The sequence below is a fragment of the Rhinopithecus roxellana genome, chromosome 15 (assembly GCF_007565055.1).
Source record: "Rhinopithecus roxellana isolate Shanxi Qingling chromosome 15, ASM756505v1, whole genome shotgun sequence".
In the NCBI taxonomy this organism is placed as follows: Eukaryota; Metazoa; Chordata; class Mammalia; order Primates; family Cercopithecidae; genus Rhinopithecus; species Rhinopithecus roxellana.
The window spans coordinates 79,662,280-79,686,575 of record NC_044563.1 but is presented as its reverse complement, the minus strand read 5'-3'; the positions used below and the strand labels follow the sequence as shown (position 1 = coordinate 79,686,575).

The 24,296-nt window shown below is 45.8% G+C and overlaps 1 long non-coding RNA gene across 1 annotated transcript in view; it reads right to left on the bottom strand.

Annotated features, from left to right (window-relative positions):
• Positions 1–24,266, bottom strand: part of LOC104657222 — a 122,297-nt gene extending 98,031 nt beyond the window's left edge. The window contains exons 1-2 of the long non-coding RNA XR_747253.2: positions 24,141–24,266; positions 8,085–8,258 (exon numbers count right to left, since the gene is read on the bottom strand). This is a non-coding gene — a long non-coding RNA (uncharacterized LOC104657222). The remainder of the gene's footprint in view (positions 1–8,084; positions 8,259–24,140) is intronic.
• Between the last annotated feature and the right edge of the window lie 30 nt (positions 24,267–24,296).

The window sequence follows — 24,296 nt, the reverse complement described above, 5'->3', positions numbered from 1 at the left end:
GATACGGGAGCACAGCACTCAGTCCTAGTTGAAACTAATGGAAAATTATCCTCCAAGTCCTCGTGGGTACAAGGGGCCACAGGAATTAAGAAATACCCCTGGACAACACAAAGAACAGTAAAGCTCGGAGCCAGGAATGTAACCCATTCTTTCCTGGTCATCCCTGAGAGCCCCTGTCCCTTACTAGGGAGAGACCTGCTGACTAAAATGGGAGCACAGATCCATTTGCTCCCTGAGGGGCCCATCGTGACCAATTCCCAAAATCAGCCCGTGCCGGTCCTGACTATAACCTTAGAAGATGAGTACCAGCTCCACCAGGAGCAAGCGGCCCCTGACCAGGACATAGCAACCTGGCTTCAACAATATCCAGGAGCTTGGGCAGAAACAGGGGGCTTAAGACTAGCAAAACACCGTCCTGCCTTGTTTGTTGAACTCAAGCCTGGGGCAGACCCCGTTCGGGTATGTCAATACCCAATGCCCCTAGAGGCCAAGAAAGGAATTGCACCACATATACGCCGGCTCCTCGACCAAGGGGTCCTTCGCCCCTGTCACTCGCCCTGGAATACTCCATTGTTGCCGGTATGGAAACCTAATAGTGGAGAGTACAGACCTGTACAAGACTTAAGAGAAGTCAATAAGAGGGTTATGGACATACATCCAACTGTGCCTAACCCGTACACCCTCCTGAGTACCCTAAACCCTAAACATCAATGGTACACTGTTTTAGATTTGAAAGATGCTTTCTCCAGTTTGCCTTTAGGCCCTCAGAGCCAAAAGCTCTTCGCCTTCGAGTGGACTGACCCTGAGAGGGGCATAAGTGGCCAACTGACATTGACCAGACTGCCGCAGGGATTCAAAAACTCTCCTACCCTGTTCGATGAGGCCCTCCATGAAGACCTGGGTGAGTACCGACGCAAACACCCTGAAATAACCTTACTACAGTATGTTGATGACCTCCTGATTGCTGCCGAGACCCAGGAAGCTTGTATCCAAGGGACCAAGGGTCTCTTACAAGCTCTAGGGGATCTGGGCTACCAAGCCTCGGCAAAGAAAGCTCAAATCTGTAAACCAGAAGTAACATACCTGGGGTACCTGCTAAGAGGAGGGCAACGCTGGTTAACAGACGCCTGGAAGCAAACTGTTCTGCAGATCCCCAGGCCACAATCCACCCGACAAGTAAGGGAATTCCTGGGATCGGCAGGATTTTGTAGACTATGGATACCTGGGTTCACAGAGCTGGCTAAACCCTTATATCAGGCAACACGGGGACAGCAGCCATTTAATTGGACAGAAGAAGCTGAGTCGGCTTTCCAACAGATCAAAACCGCCCTATTCTCTGCGCCTGCACTAGGACTACCTGATGTCACCAAGCCCTTCCACTTATACGTGGACGAGAGCAAGGGTGTTGCCAAGGCGGTAATAACTCAGAACTTAGGCCCCTGGCGGAGGCCAGTTGCCTACCTGTCAAAGAAATTAGACCCAGTGGCTGCTGGGTGGCCCCCTTGTCTCCGAATGATTGCAGCCACGGCCCTGATGGTACAAGATGCTGATAAACTTGTCATGGGACAAGAATTACAGGTCGTTACCCCACATGCCATCGAGGGTGTACTCAAACAGCCACCTAATCGATGGATAAGTAACGCCCGGCTCACCCACTACCAAGGACTACTACTAAACCCCCTCAGGATCACTTTCCTGCCCCCAACAACCTTAAACCCTGCCTCGCTGCTGCCCAACCCGGACCTGGACGCCCCGCTCCATGATTGCACCGAGATACTAGCTCAAGTGCACGGAGTTCGAGAGGACCTGCAGGACCACCCACTTCCTGACGCTGACCTCGTTTGGTTCACTGATGGGAGCAGCTTCATACACCAAGGCCAGAGGTATACAGGAGCAGCAGTGACTTCAGAGACTAAGGTAATCTGGGCAGAACCCCTGCTCCCGGGGACATAGGCCCAGAAGGCCGAACTGATAGCGCTCACTCAAGCTCTTACCTTAGGGGCAGGGAAGAAACTGACAGTATACACAGACAGCCGATATGCTTTTGGTACGGCGCATATACATGGGGCCATTTACAGGGAGCGAGGGTTACTAACGGCTGAAGGAAAAGAGATAAAAAACAAGCAAGAGATCCTAGCCCTGTTAACAGCCCTATGGAGACCAGAAAAATTGGCTATTGTACATTGCCCAGGGCAACTGCAAGGAGTGTAGCAAAGGCTCCCAGCCAACTCCTTGCACTCCAGCTCCCTGATCCGGGCCCCCGGGACTTGCCATATCTCCCTGACTATTCGGAACGAGATCTCCAGTGGATCGACAAACTTCCCCTGAAACAGATCCAGAATGGGTGGTGGACTGATACTAATGACCAAACCATCCTACCAGAAAAATTAGGACAACAAGTGTTAGAACACATCCACCAAACCACCCACCTGGGTGTCCGGCGGATGATAGACCTGATCAGACGCTCCAAGCTCAAAATCAGACATATAGCCGAGACGGCCAGCAGCATCGTGACAAATTGCAAAGTCTGTCAGCTTAACAACGCCTACCCCCAATCCCTGGCTGCAACGGGAACAAGGCTCAGGGGAACCAGGCCCGGTATTTACTGGGAAGTAGATTTTACTGACATAAAGCCAGGAAAATACGGGTATCGGTACTTACTTGTCTTTGTAGATACTTTTTCAGGGTGGATTGAAGCATTCCCAACCAAAAAGGAAACTGCTCAGGTTGCAGCAAAGAAAATTCTGGAAGATATCCTCCCCAGGTATGGTTTCCCCATCCAGATAGGGTCAGATAATGGGCCGGCCTTCGTTGCTAAGGTAAGTCAGGGTTTGGCTTCCATCCTTGGGGCAAATTGGAAACTACATTGCACTTACAGGCCCCAAAGTTCAGGACAGGTAGAGAGGATGAATCGGACCTTAAAGGAGACCTTAACTAAATTGACTATGGAGACTGGCGCTAACTGGGTAGTCCTTCTCCCCTACGCTCTGTTCCAGGCCCGTAATACCCCTTACAGACTGGGCCTTACCCCTTATGAAATCATGTATGGCAGACCCCCACCCCTGGTTCCCAGCCTAAAAGATGATCTGCTTAAATCTGAAACAGAAAATGTCTCTGAACTCTTATTTTCCCTACAAGCCTTGCAGAAAATTCATCAGGAAATCTGGCCCAAGCTGAAGGAACTATATGAGACCGGTCCCCCACTGACACCCCATCCGTACCAGCCGGGAGACTGGGTCCTGGTTAAGTGACACTGACAAGAGACCTTAGAACCCAGGTGGAAAGGACCGCCCCAGGTACTCCTAACCACACCCACCACCCTGAAGGTAGAAGGCATCGCGTCGTGGATCCACTACACCCACGTCAAACCAGTGGACCCGACCTCCGACCTTCTTGGACCAATCACAGCAGCGACTGAAGCACCGGCCACGTGGACTGTGGACAGAGCTAAGAACAACCCCTTAAAATTCACCTAGCGCTGGCAACATAGCTCACTGCAAACATGCAGCTAAGCGGTCTAAGTTTCCCTACTGTTTTTCAGGCACTAACTCCAGCCTCTGTAACATCACTGTAGCGCCCCCTAGTACCAACCTAAGGGCCCCGTTGGGCATATTCTTTTGGTGTAATGGAACATTATCTAAAAACTTATCTGGTCGCTCGGTTACCGACCTACTGTGTCTTCCTGTCACATTAGTTCCCTGGTTAACTCTAGTAACTACTGGCGAGTTCTTAGGGTACACCGGTAACTGGACTAGTACTGCCATTCACTCAGTCCCTAGACTGAGACCCGCACGAGCCATATTTCTCCCCCTCATTGCAGGAATCTCCCTCACCTCATCCCTCATTGCAGCCGGATTGGCAGGGGGAGCCTTAGGCTACACCCTTATAGAAAGCAACAAGTTGTACCAACAATTTGCCATTGCTATGGAGGAATCGGCTGAGTCCCTTGCCTCCCTTCAGCGACAGCTCACATCCCTGGCTCAGGTAACTTTGCAGAACCGGAGGGCCCTAGACCTACTCACTGCTGAGAAAGGTGGTACATGTATGTTCTTGCAGGAAGACTGTTGTTTCTACATAAATGAATCAGGGCTTGTAGAGAACCAGGTCCAACAGTTATGCAAGTTAAGCATAGAAATGAAAAAACAGCAGTTTGCCTCAGCTGCAGACCAATGGTGGAATTCCTCTATGTTTTCTCTGTTAGCCCCCTTCCTTGGACCCCTGCTAAGTTTACTGGTTCTGTTTACCGTAGGACCTTGTGTTATTAACAGAATTTTGCAGTTTGTCAGGGAAAGGTTTGACACCATACAGCTCATGGTCCTCAGAGCCCAATACCAACCTGTAAACACTGAAACAGAATCAGACTTATAAGACCCAAGAATGGCTCCAGAGGTACCTGAGAAAGGGGGGAATGTCAGAAATCAAACATATATCTCAACTTCCTGGGCCCAGTACAAACATTCCTCCATATATCTCAGTCCTGGGCCCAGTACAAACATTCCTCCATATATCTCAGTCCTGGGCCCAGTACAAACATTCCTCCATTTGTCTCAACTTCCTGGGCCCAGTACAAACATTCCTCCATATATCTCAGTCCTGGGCCCAGTACAAACATTCCTCCATTTGTCTCAACTTTAGAAAAACACCACCTGGAGAGTCCCCGATAAGGTCACAACCGTTTGTGGAGTGGTTTTACTGAAAGCGCGGGAACCAATAAAAAAAACTGCTAAATGTATAACTTAAAATGTTAACCAATTGTAATGCTGTAACCAAAATAATTTCCTTGTTCCTCTGTAACCTTACATATCCTGTTTACATTGGGCTATAAAAAGCAAGCACATGCATCGTTCGGGGCCCTCTTGTATGCTGTGGAACGGAGGGACAAAGTTCGAACTTGCAGTAAAGATCCTTGCCGCTTGGCTTTGACTCTGGACTCTGGTGGTCTTCTTTGGGGAATAAACGGTCTGGGCATAACACCATCTCTCTCCTAAGACTTGCGGAGTCTTTCTGCGATTATTTCATTAAATATGTTTTCCTCACCTTTTCTCTTCTCTTTTCCTTCTGAAATGCCCATACTATGAATATTTGTCCACTTAATAGTGTCCCACAAATCCTGTAGGCTTTCTTCTTTTTTTTCCGTTTTGTTTTGTCTGCCTGTGTGATTTCAAAAGACTTGTCTTCAAGTTTAGAAATTCTTCTGCTTGGTCTAGTCTGTTGTTAAATATCTCCATTGTATTTTTTATTTCCTCCATTGAATTCTACAGCGCTAAGATTTTTATTGGACCCTTTGTTATATACTCTGTTAAATATCTCATTCAAATCATGAATTATTTTCCTGATTTCATTGAATTGTCTATCTGTAGTCTCTCGTGTCTCACTGAATTTCTCTACGATTATTATTTCAAATTCTTTTTCTGATATTTCATATATTTCCTTATGATTGAGATCTGTACTGGAGAATTACTGTTTTCCTTTGTAGGTGACATGCCTATCAACAGATAAATGGGTCAAGAAAAACTGGTGTATATACACACAATGGAACACACTGTTTAGCCATTAAAAAAAAATTCTGAAATCCTAACTGGGCACAGTGGCTCATGCCTGTAATCTCAGCACTTTGGGAGGCCAAGGTAGGAGGATTTCTTGCATCTGGAAGTTCAAGACCAGACTAAGAAACATGAGACTCCCATCTCTACAAAAAAAATTTAAAATTATCCAGGCATAGAGGTGCACTCCTTTAGTCCCAGCTACTTGGGAGGCTGAGGTGGGAGGATAACTTGAGACTGGGAGGTAAAGGCTGCAGTGAGCCATGACTGCACTACCGCACCCCAGCCTGGGTGACAGACGAAAAGTGTCTCAAAAAAAAAAAAAGAAATTCTGTCGTTTGTGGCAACATAGATGAGCTTGGAGGACATTATGTTAGGTAAAATAAGCAGGCACAGAAAGATAAGTAATGCTGTTATCATTCACATGTGGAAGCTACAAACATTAATTGTGTAGAAGTAGAGATTAGAATACTTGTTACTAGAGGCTGGGGAGGGTAGGGGAAATAGGGGAACAGCCAAAGGTTGGTTAATGGATACAGAAGTACAGTTAGACAGGAGAAATAAGTTTTAGTGTTTTATAGCACAATAGAGTGACTACAACCAACAACGATTGTATTATTAAAATAGCTAGAGGAGCAGATTTTGAATGTTCTCAACACAAAGAAATGATAAATGTTTGAGGTAATGGTATGCTAATTACCCTGATTTATTACATTATATTACAAATATTACACTTTATGCCATAAATATGTACAATTATTATTTGTCAATTAAAACTAATAATAAAGGCCAAAAATAAAATATAAAAATAATAAAAATATAAAAATCAAAATTACAAAATCATGTGCTTCCTTTTCACTAGAAAGGAATTTTCACTAGATATTAAGGTTCCTAGGGGTTAAGAATTTTAGGCTGGGTGTGGTGGGTCACATCTGTCATCCTAGCACTTTGGGAGGCCAAAGCAGGAGAATCACTTGAGCCCAGGAGTTTGAAACCAGCCTGGGCAACATAATGAGACTCTGTCTCTACCAAAAAAAATGTTTAAATAGCTGGGTGTGGTGGTGTGCACCTGTAGTCCCAGCTACTTAGGAGGCTGATGTGGAAGCATTGCTTGAGTCCAGGATATTGAGGCTGCACTTAAGCCATGATCACACCACTACACTCCAGCCTAGGTGACAGAGCAAGACCCTGTCTCTAAAAATCAAATGTTTAAGAATTCTAATTCGCTTGAGCCCAGGAGTTCAAGACCAACCTGTGCAACATAGTGAGACCCCATCTCTACAAAAAATTTTTAAAATTAGCCAGGCGTTGTCCCAGCTACTTGGGAGACTGGGGTGGGAAGATGGTTTGAGCCCCAGAGGCAGAGGTGCAGTGAGCCGAGATCATGCCATTGCACTCCAGTGCGAGACCCTGTCTCAAAGGGGAAAAAAAAAAAAACACTTAGGCACCATGGTAAAACCCCTTTTCGACCAAAAATACCAAAAAAAAAAAATTAGCCCAGCATGGTGGCATACATCTGTAGTCCCAGCTACTCAGGAGGCTGAAGTAGGAGGACTACTTGAGCCCAGAAGGCAGAGGTTACAGTGAGGCAAGATCACACCGCTGCACTCCCAGTCCGGGTGACAGAGACCTCATCTGAAAAAAATAAATTAATAAAAAAGAATTCTAATTAATTTATGTAATAAAGACTACCAGATGTAGTAAAGATGAAAGAAAATAACTCAGCCGGGTGTGATGGTTCAAGCCTGTAATTCTAGCACTTTGGGAGGCCAAAGCAGGTGAATCACTTAAGGCCAGGAGTTCAAGACCAGCCTGGCCAACATGGCAAAACCCTCTCTCTACTAAAAATAGAAAAAAAAAATTAGCTGGGTGTGGTGGCACACACCTGTAATCCCAGCTACTTGGGAGTCTGAGGGACAAGAATCATTTGAACCTGAGAGGCAGAGGCTGCAGTGAACTGCTTAGATTGAACCACTGAGTTCCAGCCTGGGTGACAATGGAAGACTCTGTATCAAAAAAAAAAAAAGAAAGGAAGAAGAAGAAAGAAGAAAGAAGAAGGAAGAAGAAGAAGAAGAAGAAGAAGAAGAAGAAGAAGAAGAAGAAGAAGAAGAAGAAGAAGAAGAAGAGGAAGAAGAAGAAGAAGAAAGAAAGAAAGAAAGAAGAAAGAAAGAAAGAAAGAAAGAAAGAAAGAAAGAAAGAAAGAAAGAAAACAACTGTATATAAAAAATCTATTTTAAAAGTAGGTGTGTTTTTAGCAAGAAAAAGTATGTACGGAATGTGTTTCCTTTAAAGGAAAAAGAGAATGGTGTTATCTTGAAAACAAGACGATTGTTCCAGAATAATAAAGAAGAAAACAAGTAAGACACAAACTGAACAAATATAGAGAGCTGTAAAAGATCTGCAAGAAAGGGCATATTGAGGAAGAGCAAGATGGCAGGAGACTCCACTAATTGTCCCCTCCTCCCTGGCAAGAATACCAATTTAACAACTATCTACATACACCTTCATTAGAACTAAAAATCAGGTGAGCACTCATAGTACCTGAATTTAACTTCATGTTGCTGAAAGAAGGGCTGAACAGGTAGGAAAAACAGTCTTAAATCACTGACGCCATCCCTCCATCCCCGAGCAGCAGCAGCATGGTGTGGAGAGTATTTCTGTGCACTGGGGAGAGGGAGAGCACAGCAATTTTGAAGTACCTAACTCCATGGTGCCCTGTTATAGCAGAAAACAAAACCAGACCAAACTCAGTTAATGCCCACCCATGGGGGGAGCATTTAAAGCAGCCCTAGCCAGAGGGGAATTGCCAATCCCAGCAGTGTGAACTTGAGTCCCTGCAAGCCTCGCCACAATGGGCCAAAGTGCTCTGGGGCTCTAAAGAAACTTGAAAGGCAGTCTAGGCCACAAGGACTGCAACTCCTAAGCAAGTCCTACTGCTGAACTGAGCCCAAAGTCTCAAAGTCTTGGACTGCGGAGACACACAACTTACTGAGACGTCAGCTGGGGTGGCTAAGGAGTGTTGATATCAGGCAGTTTTAAAAAACTAAAGTGGATGGATACAAAGTCAGTAAAGCCCCTTGGATATTACCAAAGCTCTGACTAAAATATCATATTTTAAAACTTACATAGAATTAATAGCTGTGTTGCATTTATATAAACAGATCTACCTTAATGAAACTAGACTTATTTTGTTAAAAAATTTAACTGTGACTATTTTTTATAAAAATGAGAGTGACTTCAATAGAAAACTGTAGAGCACCAATTACCAAATTCTAATCCTGTTTATTTTGTTTAAGATTTGTTATCCATCTATAAACTGGATTGAATCCTGAAGTTCTCTAGTTTCATTAAAAACTAAAACTGCCCTTTTCTCCAGTCCTAAAAGCTGAAACTGAATGACTTCAAACTTCAGAAAAAATCACTGCAACAGACCATGTATAGACAACCTTTATGCCTGCTGCTACATGAGTTCACCAGAACACCACCTGATGATACAACCAGCTCTCAAATGCCATCTCCATTCCACCATCTAGATACTTCAAACTCAAATCTACAAATCTTGACCCTCCAGACACAAAGACTAAGGTCATAATTTGCTCCAAATATTAATCTTTGTTTTTCCTTTGTTTTCATAGAATAATAACTTGAATTCTCTTCGAGCAATATAATCTGAAATGAACAATTTAGCCTCAAAAGTACTCTAAAACAGAAGTGCTTGACACCTCACAGTTTAACAAAGAAGAGCTTGTACTTTTATTGATTTTAAAAAAGTTTTACCAGGGATGGTGGCTCACACTTATAATCCCAGCACTTTGGGAGGCCAAGGTGGGCAGATCTTTTGAGCCTAGAGCTTTGAGACCAGGCTGGGCACCGTGGCGAAACCCCATCTCCAAAAAAAATACAAAAATTAGCCAGGTGTGGTGGCACATGCCTGTAATCCTAGCTACTTGGGAGGCTGAGGTGGGAGGATCCCTTGTGCCTAGGAGGTCAAGGCTGCAATGAGCCTTGATTGCACCACTGCACTCTAGCCTGGGTGACAGAGTGGGACCCTGTCTCAAAAAAAAAATGTTGTTTCTATGTCAATAAATTAGAAATTATTGCCCCACAGGATAACTGGAAAGCCACATAAAGGAGAATGAAACTGGATCCTCATCTCTCATCTTAAACAAAAAACAACTCAAGATGGATCAGGGACTTAAATCTTAAGACCTGAAACTATAAAAATTCTAGAAGATAACGCTGGGGAAAAAACTCTTCTAGACATTGGCTTAGGCAAAGACTTCATTACTAAGAACCCAAAAGCGAATGCAACAAAAACAAAGATAAATAGGTGGGACTTAATTAAACTAAAGAGCTCCTGCACAGCAAAAGGAACAGTCAGCAGAGTAAAGAGACAACGCACAGAGTGGGAGAAAACCTTCACAATCTATATATCCAAAAAAGGACTAAAATCCAGAATCCACAGGGAACTCAAACAAATTACCAAGAAAAAAACAAACTCTCCCATTAAAAAGTGGGCTAAGGACACGAATAGACAATTCTCAAAAGAAGATACACAAATGGCCAACACACATAGGAAAAAAATGCTCAGCATCACTAATGATCAGGGAAATGCAAATTAAAACCACAGTGTGATACATCCTTATTGTTGAAAGAATGGCCATAATCAAAAAGTAATAGATGTTGGCGTGGATGCGGTGATCAGGGAGCACTTCTACACTGCTGGTGGGAATGTAAACGAGTACAACCACTATGGAAAACAGAGTGGAAACTCCTTAAAGAGCTAAAAGTAGAACTACCATTTGATCCAGCAATCCCACCACTGAGTACCCAGAAAATAAGTCATTATACAAAAAAGATACTTGCACACACGTTTATAGCAGCAGAATTCACAATTGCAGAAATATGGAACCAACCCAAATGCCCATCAGTCAACGAGTGGATATATATGATGGAATACTACTCAGTCATAAAAAGAAGTTAATGGGCCAGGCACGGTGGCTCAAGCCTGTAATCCCAGCACTTTGGGAGGCCGAGACGGGCAGATCACGAGGTCAGGAGATCGAGACCATCCTGGCTAACACGGTGAAACCCTGTCTCTACTAAAAATACAAAAAAAAAAAAAAAAAAAAAAAAAAAAACTAGCCGGGCGAGGTGGCGGGAGCCTGTAGTCCCAGCTACTCCGGAGGCTGAGGCAGGAGAATGGCGTAAACCCGGGAGGTGGAGCTTGCAGTGAGCTGAGATCCGGCCACTGCACTCTAGCCCGGGCGACAGAGCAAGACTCCGTCTCAAAAAAAAAAAAAAAAAAAAAAAGGAGTTAATGGATTTATAGCAACCTGGATGGAACTGGAGACTATTATTCTAAGTGAAGTAACTCAGGAATGGAAAACTAAATATCATATGTTCTCACTCATAAGTGGGAGCTAAGCTATGAGGATGCAAAGGCATAAGAATGATATGATGGACTTTGGGGACTCAGGGAAAAGGGTGGGAGGAAGGTGAGGGATAAAAGACCACAAACTGGGTTGAGTGTACACTGCTCAGGTGATGGATGCAGTAAAATATCGCAAATCATCACTAAAGAACTTACTCATGTAACCAAATACCACCTGTTCCCCCAAAAACCTAAGGAAATAAATTGTTCAAAAAAGAAATTATTGCCCCCAATTCAAAGGATCTTAAACAAATGTAAGTTCCTCATCAGATAGGTGTGGTCTACCTGATCCACTGATTTATTTAATTGGTTAACTCTTGGCTTTTTGTATTTTTAGTAGAGACAGGGTTTCACCATGTTGGCCAGGCTGGTCTTGAACTCCTGAGCTCAATGTCTGCTCCAGAGAATTTTTCAATTATTGGCTGTTATTCTCCTTATAATCATGATTTTCAGCTCTGTAGTCCATTGTATCCTCTCAAGGGGTTTAAATGCTTTCCAGCAGCATTCAGGTGTGAGACCCTAACCACTCACACATCAAATAATTGCTATCAGGATTAGACAACTAGAAGAACTCAGCACTGCCCAGCATTTCTATTATGTTTCCCTGGTTTGTTTATTTTCCCACCATATTTTCTATTGCTGTATAACACATGCCCCAAGCCTATGATGACTCTGCAACTGCAGATAATGATGACTACCTGACCTTCCATTCCAACGCAACTGTTGAGAATGACAACATCTACACGATTCTTTGTTCCGGTAACTAGTCAATAATGGTAACCTGGTTACCGAGAGTAATGCTATAGTGTTTGGTCATACTCTCAGCTTGCTGGGAGAATGACCAAAAGCGAGGAACTGTTAAAGTAAATTTAAAGGGATACTAGGCCTGAAGAATCCCTGAGCAGACAAAACCAGTGAGGCTTCGTAACGAGACCTAAACCTTGCTTGATTTGCAAACATAAGTGAAACTTGACATTTTTCTTATAAATGCCTATATTAAGGAAAAACAAATCATAAGCTCAACCAGTCAGAAATAGCCAACACACTTATACTATATAACCAAGGACTTTCCAACAGGATAGGCCAAATAAGGCAATTGTATAATTGCAACCAATCAAACAATATATTGATTTTGCTTCTGCATTTACCCCATAAATACTTGCCCCTGATGGCTTGCTGCCAGAACAGACCTCTTCAGTTCGGTGTTTCCCAATTCATCAATTGCTTCTTACTCAAATAAACTCAAAAATATTATCGTGCCTCAGATTTTTCTTTAACATAAGGAAATAGGGTCCACACATCTGCAGCCATGAGGAATTGGAGTCTACCAACAACCTGAATGAACTTGGAAGTGGATCCTTGCCCCAAGCCTCCAGACATGAGTCCAGCCCAGCTGACACCTTGATTTTGGTCTTGTGGGACCATGACCAGAGAACCAGCTGAGCCCACCAGGACTTCTGACCTGTAAGATAAGAAATAGATATTGTCCAGGTGCGGTGGCTCATGCCTGTACTCCTAGCACTTTGGGAGGCTGAGGCAGGAGGATTGCTTTAACTAAGGAGTTTGAAACCAGCCTGAGCAACATATGAGACCTCATCTCTATCATTTTTTTAAAAAATAATAATAATAAAATAAATGGGTATTGTTTTTTAGCCACTAGATTTTGGGGCATGTGTTATACAGCAATAGAAAATATGGTGGGAAAATAAACGAACCAGGGAAACATAATAGAAATGCTGGGCAGTGCTGAGTATGTCCATCTGAGGTCTGTGGTCGTGAACATAAAGTGGACCTAATCAGGAGATCTGTATCTTCCAACTGCATGAGTGCAAGCACAGGGAGGTGGAGAAGATGGCTTCAGCAAGGGTCCAGGTGTTTCTGGGCAAGAGCAGCAGAAAGAAGGGGGGCAAAAAATGAAGGAGTCTAAAAAGGAGAGAGTCTAATGAGGCATTGTAGACCCTACTGTGTAAGGATGTGAAGATGCTGGCAGGTGGGCAGATGACCCACAATGAGAAAGGGACTCAAGAGGTCCAAAGTGGCAGGCCAGAGAGCTGGAAGGATCGTCCACATGGCTGCAGACATCCCAAGATGACGAAGGAGAAGGGCGGAGAGGAAGACAAGGGGCCAGGAGCCAGTTGTAAAGGAGATGAAGTTCTCTGAAGCCAGCAGCTGCCAGCAACAAAAGATGGCATACCAAAACCAGACACCAGGAGCTCCAGAGAGCAGGGCTGCTTACCGGAAGAGAGGTAAGCAAGACACTTATCCCCATCACCTGTCAATGTGACCTCACCTGGAAAGGGGCTCTGCAGGTGTAATCAAGTTAAGATGAGGTGGGCCCTAATCTAATGACTAATATCATAAAACAAGGGAAAAGTCAGACACAGGGAAACAGGAGACAGAGAGAAGAAGGCCATGTGAAGATGGAGGCAGAGATTGGAGTGATGCAGTCACAAATCAACAAACACCTGAGGCTCCGGAAACTGGAAGAGGCAAGGAAGGATCTCCCCTAGAGGCTTCAGAGGGAGCATGGCCCTTCTGACACCTTGATTGCAGACTTCCAGCCTCCAGAACTAGGAGAGAATGAAGCTGTCATTTTAAACTACCTGGTCGTGGTAATTTGTATGGCAGCCCATGCAAACAAATATCCCACCTCCTGACTCTGCGGCATGTGAGGGTAGGAGAAAAGCAGGCTGTGTTTCAGAGGGCTTTGGGGGGAATGATGTCCTTAGGGGAAAGTGAGTTTCACTTAAGCCAAGAAAATCCAGAGAAGCTTTGGAGGAGGGCTTGAGGACAAAGTGGGGCTTGCTCAGCCCAGAGCAGTGCCAAGGCCACGAGAGGGGGCAGGGGGAGAGGAAAGGGTGAGGCCTTGGCTCAAATAAGGAGATGCAACAGGAGAGACGTGAGCTGTGGTGATTATGGATTACCTGGGCTCTCCAGACTCATAGGGACTGAGATGGACAGGGAGGACCCGTATGACAGAGTCAAATGAGACAGTCACTGAGAGGACAAGTAATCCATTTACAGTACAGGCCTGATACTTTTTCCGCCACGTGGGAGTCGCTGCACCTTCTGTGGTGTGGTCACCTGCAGAGAGGGACCCTGGCATGGTCAGGAGACTGCGCCCTCCTGCTGCAGGGCCTTCTGGGGCAGCTCCACCATTTACTCAGCTGTGACTCAGCCTCTTTGATCCTCTGTGATCTCTGATGATGGCAGCCATCATCAGCCCAGACTACTCTGGGCTCAGACTTTGGAACTTTACAGCTTTATAGTTTCCTGCCATCCGTATTGCTGTACAATACGGTAGCCACTAGCTACATGAGACTAAACTTAAACCAATTAAATTTACATACATTTAAAATTCAATTCCTCAGTCACACCGGCCACATTTCAAGTGCTCAGTGCCCACATGAGACTAGTAGCTGACGTCCTGGATAGAGCGGAAATCATTTTCCGTCATCACAGAAAGTTCTACTGGACAGCGCTGGACTAGACCGTGCATATGGGGCGTCTGAACCACTGCCTTCTCAAGGCAGAGCTGCTCCGTGGTTGCTGCACTCATGTAGGGAGGCGGAACAAGAGGAAGGGCCCTTATAAGAACCTCTCTGCCTGGCTCCCTGAGACAAAGGTCAGCTTACCTTCAGCCCAGGAATGCTCTGAACATACCCCCACCTCAGAGTCCAGGACATAGCGCCATGAGGCCCGAAGAGGGGGAGGTTTTTCTTTTTTCTTCTTTTTTGAGACAGAGTCTCGCACTCTCACCCAGACTGGAGTGCAGTGGCGCGATCTCGGCTCACTGCAAGCTCCGCCTCCCGGGTTCCCGCCATTCTCCTGCCTCAGCCTCCCGAGTAGCTGGGACTACAGGTGCCCGCCACCACGCCCGGCTAGTTTTTTGTATTTTTAGTAGGGACGGGGTTTCACCGTGTTAGCCAGGATGGTCTCAATCTCCTGACCTCGCTATCCACCCGCCTCGGCCTCCCATAGTGCTGGGATTACAGGCGTGAGCGACCGCGCCGGGCCGGAAGTTTCTCTTTACAGCTAGTCCAAGGCCCACCACTCCCCCATTCCTTATTTCCTGCCTCAGCACAGCTGACAGCGGAAGTCCACTTCCTCCAGAGGAGCACGGACATCGCACACGCACAGCGCCCCCGCCCCAGCAAACCACTCACGTGCTCACAGCACATGTCAAGTCAGAACATCCAGAAATGTCCATCGGGACCCCTACGTCTAGAGACCACCCAGTTCCTTCTCACCTCTGGCTCTCTGATGAGGCAAAGCCCTCCCTAGCCCTCTCTGTCTTGCTCCTCAGCTCCTGTGAACACCTGCTGGGCCAAGCCCTGGCAACAGTGTTCCACACAGCGCACTGGACACTCGGGGAGAAAAAACGCCTCTCTCCCCCATCACCCTCTAAAAAGCAAGAAGCCACAAAAACACAATTCCCACTCACACACATGTAACATTCTGCGCTCTGATCACTGGTGGATATGGCTTTGTACTTAGGAAATAAAGCCGTTTGTAGTGATTTTCCCAAAGCAAAGAACAGTCAGTCCCAAGAAGAACTGAAAAACCGAAGTCTCCTCCTCTAGAAAGTGAAAAGTGCTTGCATCCTTTTTTTTTTTTTTTTTTTTTTTTTTTTTTTTTTTTTTTGAGACAGGGCCTTGTTGTGTCATTCAGGCTGGAGTGCAGTGGCATGATCACGGCTCACTGTAACCTCTTCCTTCTGGGCTCAAGTGATCCTTCCACCTCAGCCTTCCAAGTAGCTGAGGCTACAGGCCTGTGCCACCACTCCTGGCTAATTTTTTGTAAAGACAGGGTTTCTCCATGTTGCCCAGGTTGGCCTCAAACTACTGGGCTCAAGCAATCCACCCACCTCGGCCTCCCAAAGTGCTGGGATTATAGGCGTGAGTCACCACTCGTGGCTGCAGCTTTTCTTTTTTTTTTTTTTTTTTTTTTTTTTTGAGATGGAGTCTCGCTCTGTTGCCAGGCTGGAGTGCAGTGGCGCAATCGCGGCTCACTGCAACCTCTGCCTCCTGGGTTCAGGTGATTCTCCTGCCTCAGCCTCCCAAATAGCTGGGACTACAGGTGCCAGCTAATTTTTTGTATTTTTAGTAGAGATGGGGTTTCACCATGTTGGCCAGGATGGTCTTGATCTCTTGACCTTGTGATCCACCTGCCTCGGCCTCCTAAAGTGCTAGGATTACAGGTGTGAGCCACCGCGCCCAGCCTGCAACTTTTAAATAGTTTTTCCTGCTTCCCCTTACCAAGGTTTCAAAAATCATAGGATCTAATCTCAAGCCAGGTCCCCCAAAAGCTGTTTTGAAGACCATGATGGGGCCAGTGAGGACAATAACTGGAAATCCTCAAATCAGAAGGTATTGGACGTCTGGATTAACAACTTGACCCAAAGAGAACATCTAACTATACATCATCTGCATCAAAACAAACTGGATTTACGAGAACGGTAACTGCAGGGAAATCCTAAAAACATTAAATCACCCAGGGATATGTGGAAATTACACAATACACACTACTGCTAATTTCAGATCTGTTGTTGATAATTTATTTACTGTGCAAAATTTTAGTTGTGATTTTAGTGAAGATCGAGTATTTATCAGGCATTTCATAGGTCATTCCGTTTTCTGAATCTTATCTTTTATCAAGGATCTTCACCTGCAAAACCTCCCACTGTTTCAGCAACCTAACCCTGTGATTAGGAAGGGAACACTCTCAAACCAGAAGAATTATAACAAAACCCCAAACTACGACAGAAGCAATGTGGGTGAAAAGGGGGAAATTTTAGGGGAGGCTACAGATGTAGAATCCATGGCCCCCACTGGATATAGGGAATATGATGACATCTTACAATATTATTTGTGGTTTCTTCCCTTTCTCCCCTATAGCCTCACTTTGAGCAGCGCAGCTTTTGTGCTGATGCCTTAGTGAAAAAACACAACAACAAAAACGAGGGGAAATGGAAAGCCACTTCTGACTTGTGAATTTCAATCACCTAGGCAGGCCCTTAGGAAAACAGAAAGGACCCCCAGTCTGGATAGATGTGCAGGAAATATTCTGGATAAAGCAAGGCCTCGCATTGATTTCACCCCAGTTCCATGGCACGAGCACAACTTACAGGCAAGAGCCAACGGGAACGCAGTGACAGCACAGATAGTGGTAGGTTCTGTCCTCAGGCACCTGAGTGCAGAGAGACAGCAAAACCCCCAAGTAGGTTTTCGAGATCTGATGGCAGTGGAACCCCAGACCTAAGGAGACAAGACCCCCAAAAGAATACATGGCTGCAGAGTGTAGCCTATTGTGGAGGCAGCTTGAACCATGGACAGTGCCACACTGTCTCATGCTACTCCAGGGCATGGGAGCCGCAGAATGAACCCTGTGTCCAAGAGCAACTGAGACACCAGACCTAAAGAGGCCATGCAAGCAGGAGCCAGGCAGAGGATATGTCAGAGGACATTGGGCGGCCACTTAATAACAGGACCCACTTCCGCCAGTGCTTTGGCAAATATATACATAAGAGACACCCTCCCAGAATTAAGGCAATCCCTGGAAAGAGGGGAGATTCCACCAATGGATTAAAATTAACCATCCAACATTCCAGGAGAATAGGAGCTGGCTCAGAATAGAAACATAAGAGTCAGGCACTGTGGCATACATCTGTAATCCCAGCTACTTGGAGGCTGAGGCCAGAGGATCCCTTAAGCCCTGGAGTTCGAGACTAGCCTGCGCAACATAGCGAGACTCAGTCTCAGAAAAATAAAAAATGTGTAAAAAAAAAATTACAAATGTAGTTATATTATAGAAAAACAATGTTATATGTATGCTCCCGCATATCTGAGTCTGTAGAATAAGGTAATACCACTATAAGAATCAAGGGACTGTGGCCAGGCACAATGGATCACATCTGTAATCCCAGCACTTTGGGAGGCCAAGGCGGGTGGATCACCTGAGGTCAGGAGTTCGAGACCAGCCTGGCCAACATGGCGAAACCCCATCTCTACAAAAATACAAAAATTAACTGGGCATGGTGGCAGGTGCCAGTAATCCCAGCTACTCGGGAGGCTGAGGCAGGAGAATCGCTTGAATCGGGAAGGTGAAGGTTGCAGTGAGCCAATATCGTGCCACTGAACTCCAGCCTGGGCAACAGAGCAAGACTCCATCTCAAAAAAAAAAAAAAAGAAAAGAATCAAAGGACTGAGAGAAGCTAGAAACTATCAAATTTCTGGCCAGGGAACTGGACAGATGGTGGGGCCATTCGTGGATGTGGGGGAATAAAGAAAGAGGGCAAACTAAGTGAAAAATGCTGAGTTGAAGGTTTGGGCATGTCAAGGCTGAGATCCTGATGAGGCATCTAGGGATGTCAGGAGGCAGGTGGATAATTATGACTGCTGCTCAGGAATGAGGCCTGCTTGAAAATACAGATTTTTTGCATCATCAGCCTATACAAATAGCACCTGACAGATGAGTAGTAGCTCCGAGTGATGACCTTACATACTCAGTATGAGCCAGGCATTGTTGTAAGCTTTTTATGCATACTGACTCATTGGATCCTCAAATGAGAACCCTGTGAAGCAGGTATTACTACTATGTTGGGTTTTATTTGTTTGTTTGTTTGTTTTTGAGACGGAGTCTCACTCTGTTGCGCAGACTGGAGCACGGTGGCGCGATCTCAGCTCACTGCAAGCTCCGCCTCCCAAGTTCACACCATCCTCCTGCCTTCAGCCTCCCAAGTAGCTGGGACTACACCACCACGCCCGGCTAATTTTTTTGTATTTTCAGTAAAGACGGAGTTTCACTGTGTTAGCCAGGATAGTCTCTATCTCCTGACCTCGTGATCTGCCCACCTCAGCCTCCCAAAATGCTGGGATTACAGGTGTGAGCCACCGCACCCAGCCTATCTTTTTTTTTTTAAGTGGCGATGTCTCCTTATGTTGCCCAAGCTGGACTAGAACTCCTGAGCTCAAGCCATCCTCCCACCTCAGCCTCCCAGGCTACTGGGACCACAGGCATATGCTACCATGCCCAGCCTCACTTTGGTAAATATATGAAGAAACGGATAGAAATGTTTCAGGTCTCACAGCTAAGAACCAGAGAAATCAGAAGTTATCCCAGTCAATCTACAACCTGCACATATAACAGCCACTGTGCTATACTCTGCCTTAAAGGAGGATAAAGGAACACCAGGGGAAAAGGAGAATGAGGAGGTGACAGCTGTCAGGAGGAAAACCAGAAAAGCAGTGTGTCCACAAAATCTAAAGGAGGAGACAGCTGAGGGAGGAAATGGTTGGAGGTATCAGATTTGTAGGTGGTCAAATGACTGATTACAACTAAAAAGTGTCCATTGGATTTAGCATCTAGATCAGTAATGATGACTAACAGAAGTGTCCTGAGGTTGGAGAGAGCAGACGTGTTGCGGATGCTGCATAGACTAGGAGGTAGGGAAATACAGCATGCACAACTCTGCCAAGAAAATTGTGAAGAGGGGAGAGCTAGAACCTAGGTTAAAGATTTTCATTTTTTAAAGAGGAAGGGTGTGGAGTCTTTTTTTTTTTTTTTTTTTTTTTATTCTTTTTGAGACGGACTCGCTCTGTCGCCCAAGCTGGAGTGCTGTGGCCAGATCTCAGCTCACTGCAAGCTCCGCCTCCCGGGTTCCCGCCATTCTCCTGCCTCAGCCTCCCGAGTAGCTGGGACTACAGGCGCCCGCCACCTCGCCCGGCTAGTTTTTTGTATTTTTTTTTAGTAGAGATGGGGTTTCACTGTGTTAGCCAGGATGGTCTCGATCTCCTGACCTCGTGATCTGCCCGTCTCGGCCTCCCAAAGTGCTGGGATTACAGGCTTAAGACACCACGCCCAGCGGATGTGGAGTCTTTTACACGGCAAAGGGAAAGTCAGTAGAAAATGGAAGTTTTAAAGAGATAGGACTCCAAACACGTGCAAGCAATTGTGAGTGCGATGTGATTGGAGACACTTTCAAGTCATGATTTCTAACCTCAGCTGGGCCCCTGATGCTGCCTGACAACCACACTGCATTTGTGGGAATGCGAGTCCAGTCACTGCCCCACTCTCTCACACAGTAGTTCTCAAAGGGTCATCCCCATACAGGCGACTACAGCATCACCTGGAACTTGTTAGAAATGCAGATTCCTGGGCCCATCCTAGACCTACTGTATCAGAATGTCTGGGGGAAGGGAGGGCTTTTTTTTCTTTCTTTCTTTTGAGATAGCATCTCACTCTGTAGCTCAGGCTGGAGTGCAGTGGCACGATCACAGCTCATTGAAGCCTTGACCTCCCAGGCTCAAGCAATCCTCCCATCTCAGGCTCCTGAGTAGCTGGACCATAGGCGCACACCACCACACCCGGCTAATTTTTTTATTTTTTGAAGAGACAGGGTCTCTCTATGTTGCCCAGACTGTGGGAGGGCTTTAATAGGCTCTCTAGGTGGTTTTGGTACACACTAAAGTTTGAGAATCACTGCTCTCAGTGACTTTTTTAGAACTCCTCCTCCAGGTTCAAACTTCTAAGCCTTTCCCTTCATCCTCACAGCTGACCCTGCTTCCTAATTCACAAAGTGGAAAAAAACAAAAAGGCCTCGAAGAGATAATATCCACCAGCTTCTCCCACATCAATCCGCCTTCCCACATCTATGCCCAAATATCATGCCTTCTCTCTTTTTACTTTGCATGAGCCATCAGTCCTCTAACCAAAGCCAGCCCCTCTGCTTCTGGACTCTGTCCAATCCCTTCTCCCCTCATCAGGGACATTTCTCCAGATGTTCTCCTCACTCCCCACTGCATTGTCAATTTTCACTCTCTACTGGCTCTTCCCCATCAGCATATAACATATAACTATTTTTTCCCACTTAAGTTTTCTTGACCTCACTTCTCCTTTTAGCTCCCATCCAATTTCTCTCCTTCCTTTATAACAAAACTCCTCCAAAGAGTTGCCTCCAAAGAGTTGTTTCCATCCCTCTCCTCCCATTCTTTCTTAAACTCATCAGCGATCAGACTTTTACCCCCACCACTCCACCAAAACTGTTCTTGTCAAAATCACCAATGACCTTCAATCAATTATCTTTGCTCTATATACTTTCCAGTGTGGGGGGGCAAGGGAGGGACAAAACATAAAACAAAAAAAATCAATCAGTCAATCAATTCTCAAACTCATCTTACTTACTTTACGGGCCACATTTGACACAATTGACCTTTCCCTCCTCCTCAGTAAGTTTCCTTCTCTTGGCCTTCAGCATACCACCATCTCTTGGAGTTTTTTTCCTCACTACACTGACCCTATGCCTCCGTCTCTCTGATGGTTCCAACACTTCTCAAGCTCATATTGGAGAGCTCCAGAATTTAGTCCTTGCACATCTTTTCTAGCTACACTCGCTCCCTTGGTAATTCCTCTCATCTCCTGGCTTTAAATAACTTCCATATGCTGATGACTCTCAATCTTTTATCGCCAGGCCAGACCACACCAAACTTGCACATGCAGCTGCTTTCTTGACATCTCCATTTGGATGCCTAGTAGACATACGTTTTTTGTTTTTTGTTTTTTTGAGGCTGTGTCTCGTTCTGTCACCCAGGCTGGAGTATAGTGGCACCATCTCAGCTCACCGAAACTGCTGCCTCCCAGGTTCCAGCGATTCTCTTACCACAGCCTTCCCCTTCTCAGTTAAAGTTCAGGTGAAAAATTCCTCCCTCCTCCCCACACTGCCTAATCCATCAGAAAATCCTGTTAGTCCACATTCAAAATACTTCTAAAATCCACCATTTTGCATCACCTCTCCTGCTACCACACTAACCAGACGCTCACAATGACCTCCTAAATGGTCTCCCACTTCTGCTCTCTTCAGCAATGGTCTCGCGCTTCTGCTGTCTTCAGATCTGTTCTCTGCACAGTAGCGAAAGGTAGGAACCCTGTCCCTCCTCTGCTCAAAACAAGCTTGTCCAACCCGCAGTCTGCGGGCCATATGTGGCCCAACACAAATTCATAAACTTTCTTAAAACATTATGAGGTTTTGCCCCACCCAGTAGCTCACGCCTGTAATCCCAGCACTTTAGGAGGCCGAGGTGGGCGGATCATGAGGTTAGGAGATCGAGACCATCTTGGCTCTACTAAAGAAACCCCGTGTCTACTAAAAACACAAAAAATTAGCTGGGTGTGGTGGCAGACGCCTATAGTCCCAGCTACTTGGGAGGCTGAGGCAGGAGAATGGCGTGAACCCGGGAGGCACAGTTTGCAGTGGACCAAGATTGGGCCACTGTACTCCAGCCTGGGCGACAGAGCGAGACTATCTCTTAAAAAAAAAAAAAAAAAAAAAAATATATATATATATATATATATATATATGAGGTTTTTTGGTGATTTTTTTAAAGCTCATCAGCTATCTTTAATGTTAAGTGTATTTTATATGTGGCCCAAGACAATAATTCTTCTTCCACCATAACCCAGGGAAGCCAAAAGATTGGACACCCCTGTTTCAAAACCTTTCAATAGCACCATAAAAGCCAAAGTCCTCAGAAAGGTCTTGGGGACATGCAGGTTGGGTCCTTCCCTTACCTCTCTGATCACATCTCCCACTCTTTCCCTGTCTTTCTCTCTCTTCACTCCAGCCACATTGACTTTGTTCTTCCTTGAAAGTGGCAGGTCGCTCCCACCTCAGGACCTTTGTTTTTACTCTTCCCTCTGCCTAGAAGATTCTTTCCACACATTTACATGTGGTTCACGCCTAGCCTCCCTCAGGTCACTTGAATGTTACCTTCTCCGAACACACCTCCTCCTTGCTTGATGTGCCCCCATAGCTCTTAGCACCATCTAACTAACATATTACATATTCTACTTATTTATTGTCCTGCTTCTACTAGAATGTAAGCTCCCTGAGGGCAGGGATTGTGCCTGTTTTGTTCCCTACTATATCTCCAGTTTCTAGACGAGTGACTGGCATGTCCAATATCCATCTGTAAAATGAAGTGATGGAATGAGGGCCCTAAGGAAATATAACATGGTGAAACCCCATCTCTACTAAATACAAAAAATTAGCTGGGGCCGGGCCCACTGGCTCACGCCTGTAATCCCAGCACTTTGGGGGTCTGAGGCTGGTGGATCACCTGAGGTCAGGAGTTCGAGACCAGCCTGACCAACACGGTGAAACCCTGTCTCTACTAAAAATACAAAAATTAGCCAGGCATGGTGGTGGGTGCCTGTAATCCCAGCTACTCGGGAGGCTGAGGCACAAGAATCACTTGAACCTAGGAGGAGGAGGTTGCAGTGAGCTGAGATTGCGCCATTGCACTCCAGCCTGGACAACAGAGCAAGACTCTGTCAAAAAAAAGAAAAAGAAAAAAAAAAGCCGGGTGTGGTGGTGCGCGACTGTAATTCCAGCTACTTGGGAGGCTGAGGCAGGAGAACTGCTTGAACCCAGAGGTTGCAGTGAGCTGAGATCACGCCATTGCGCTCCAGCCTGGGCAACAAGAGCGACATTCCGTCTCAAAAAAAAAAAAAAAAAAGTTGAAATCGAGAAGGGAATCGTCTTGGACAAGAACAAGGGTGCCTCTTTCACTGCTCCTGGTAAGAATGGATTCAGACATGTTTGCAGGTAGAAATGTAAGTATTCTCCTCCTGATTGCGTCTGATTTCTCTGGCAAATAGAAGACAAGGAAGGACTTGAGGAGAGTAGCAATGGAGAGAGAGATCTGTGGTGAAGATGGGAGGCGTTAAGGGCACCTGCAAGGGTTGATGGAGCAGCTGAAGTTGAAAACCTGGATTTGCCTTGGTACCCAGCTACCTGGTTGTGCAGTTTTCCTCATCAGCATCGGGGGAGTGGGGAGAAGGTTACACAAAAGTAATGGGAGCAGCAAAAATTCAAGTTTTGTCTCAGCTTTTTCTTGAAAAGACCAAAGAGAATTCCTTCCATTGACTCAGTGCCTCCGTTTACCCACTCAGGCACTCATCACTAATCACTGGTCCCACGGAAGTAAAATGAGCGGCGAGTGTCTTTGAGAGTAAAGAAAAAGAGAAGAGGCTGAGGAACAGGACCTCCCCCAGTCCGGTGAGAAGGGGAGTGGGGGATGTTTAGCCTTCCCTAAAAACTGGAAGTTGATACGCCCCAGGGCTCAAGTTCCGAGTCTTCTCCCATGACCCCTCTTCTTTCCCAATACCTTCCAGCTGCCCCGTCGTGTGACATTCCAGTCCACCTCTGTTGCTGCTCCACCCCCTCCAAACTCGCGTGCTTTTCCTCCACGTGGTTCTCTGTGTATATCGGTTGCCTGGGAGACCCCAGCCGGGCCGGGCTCTAATGACGCCACAATAGGAAC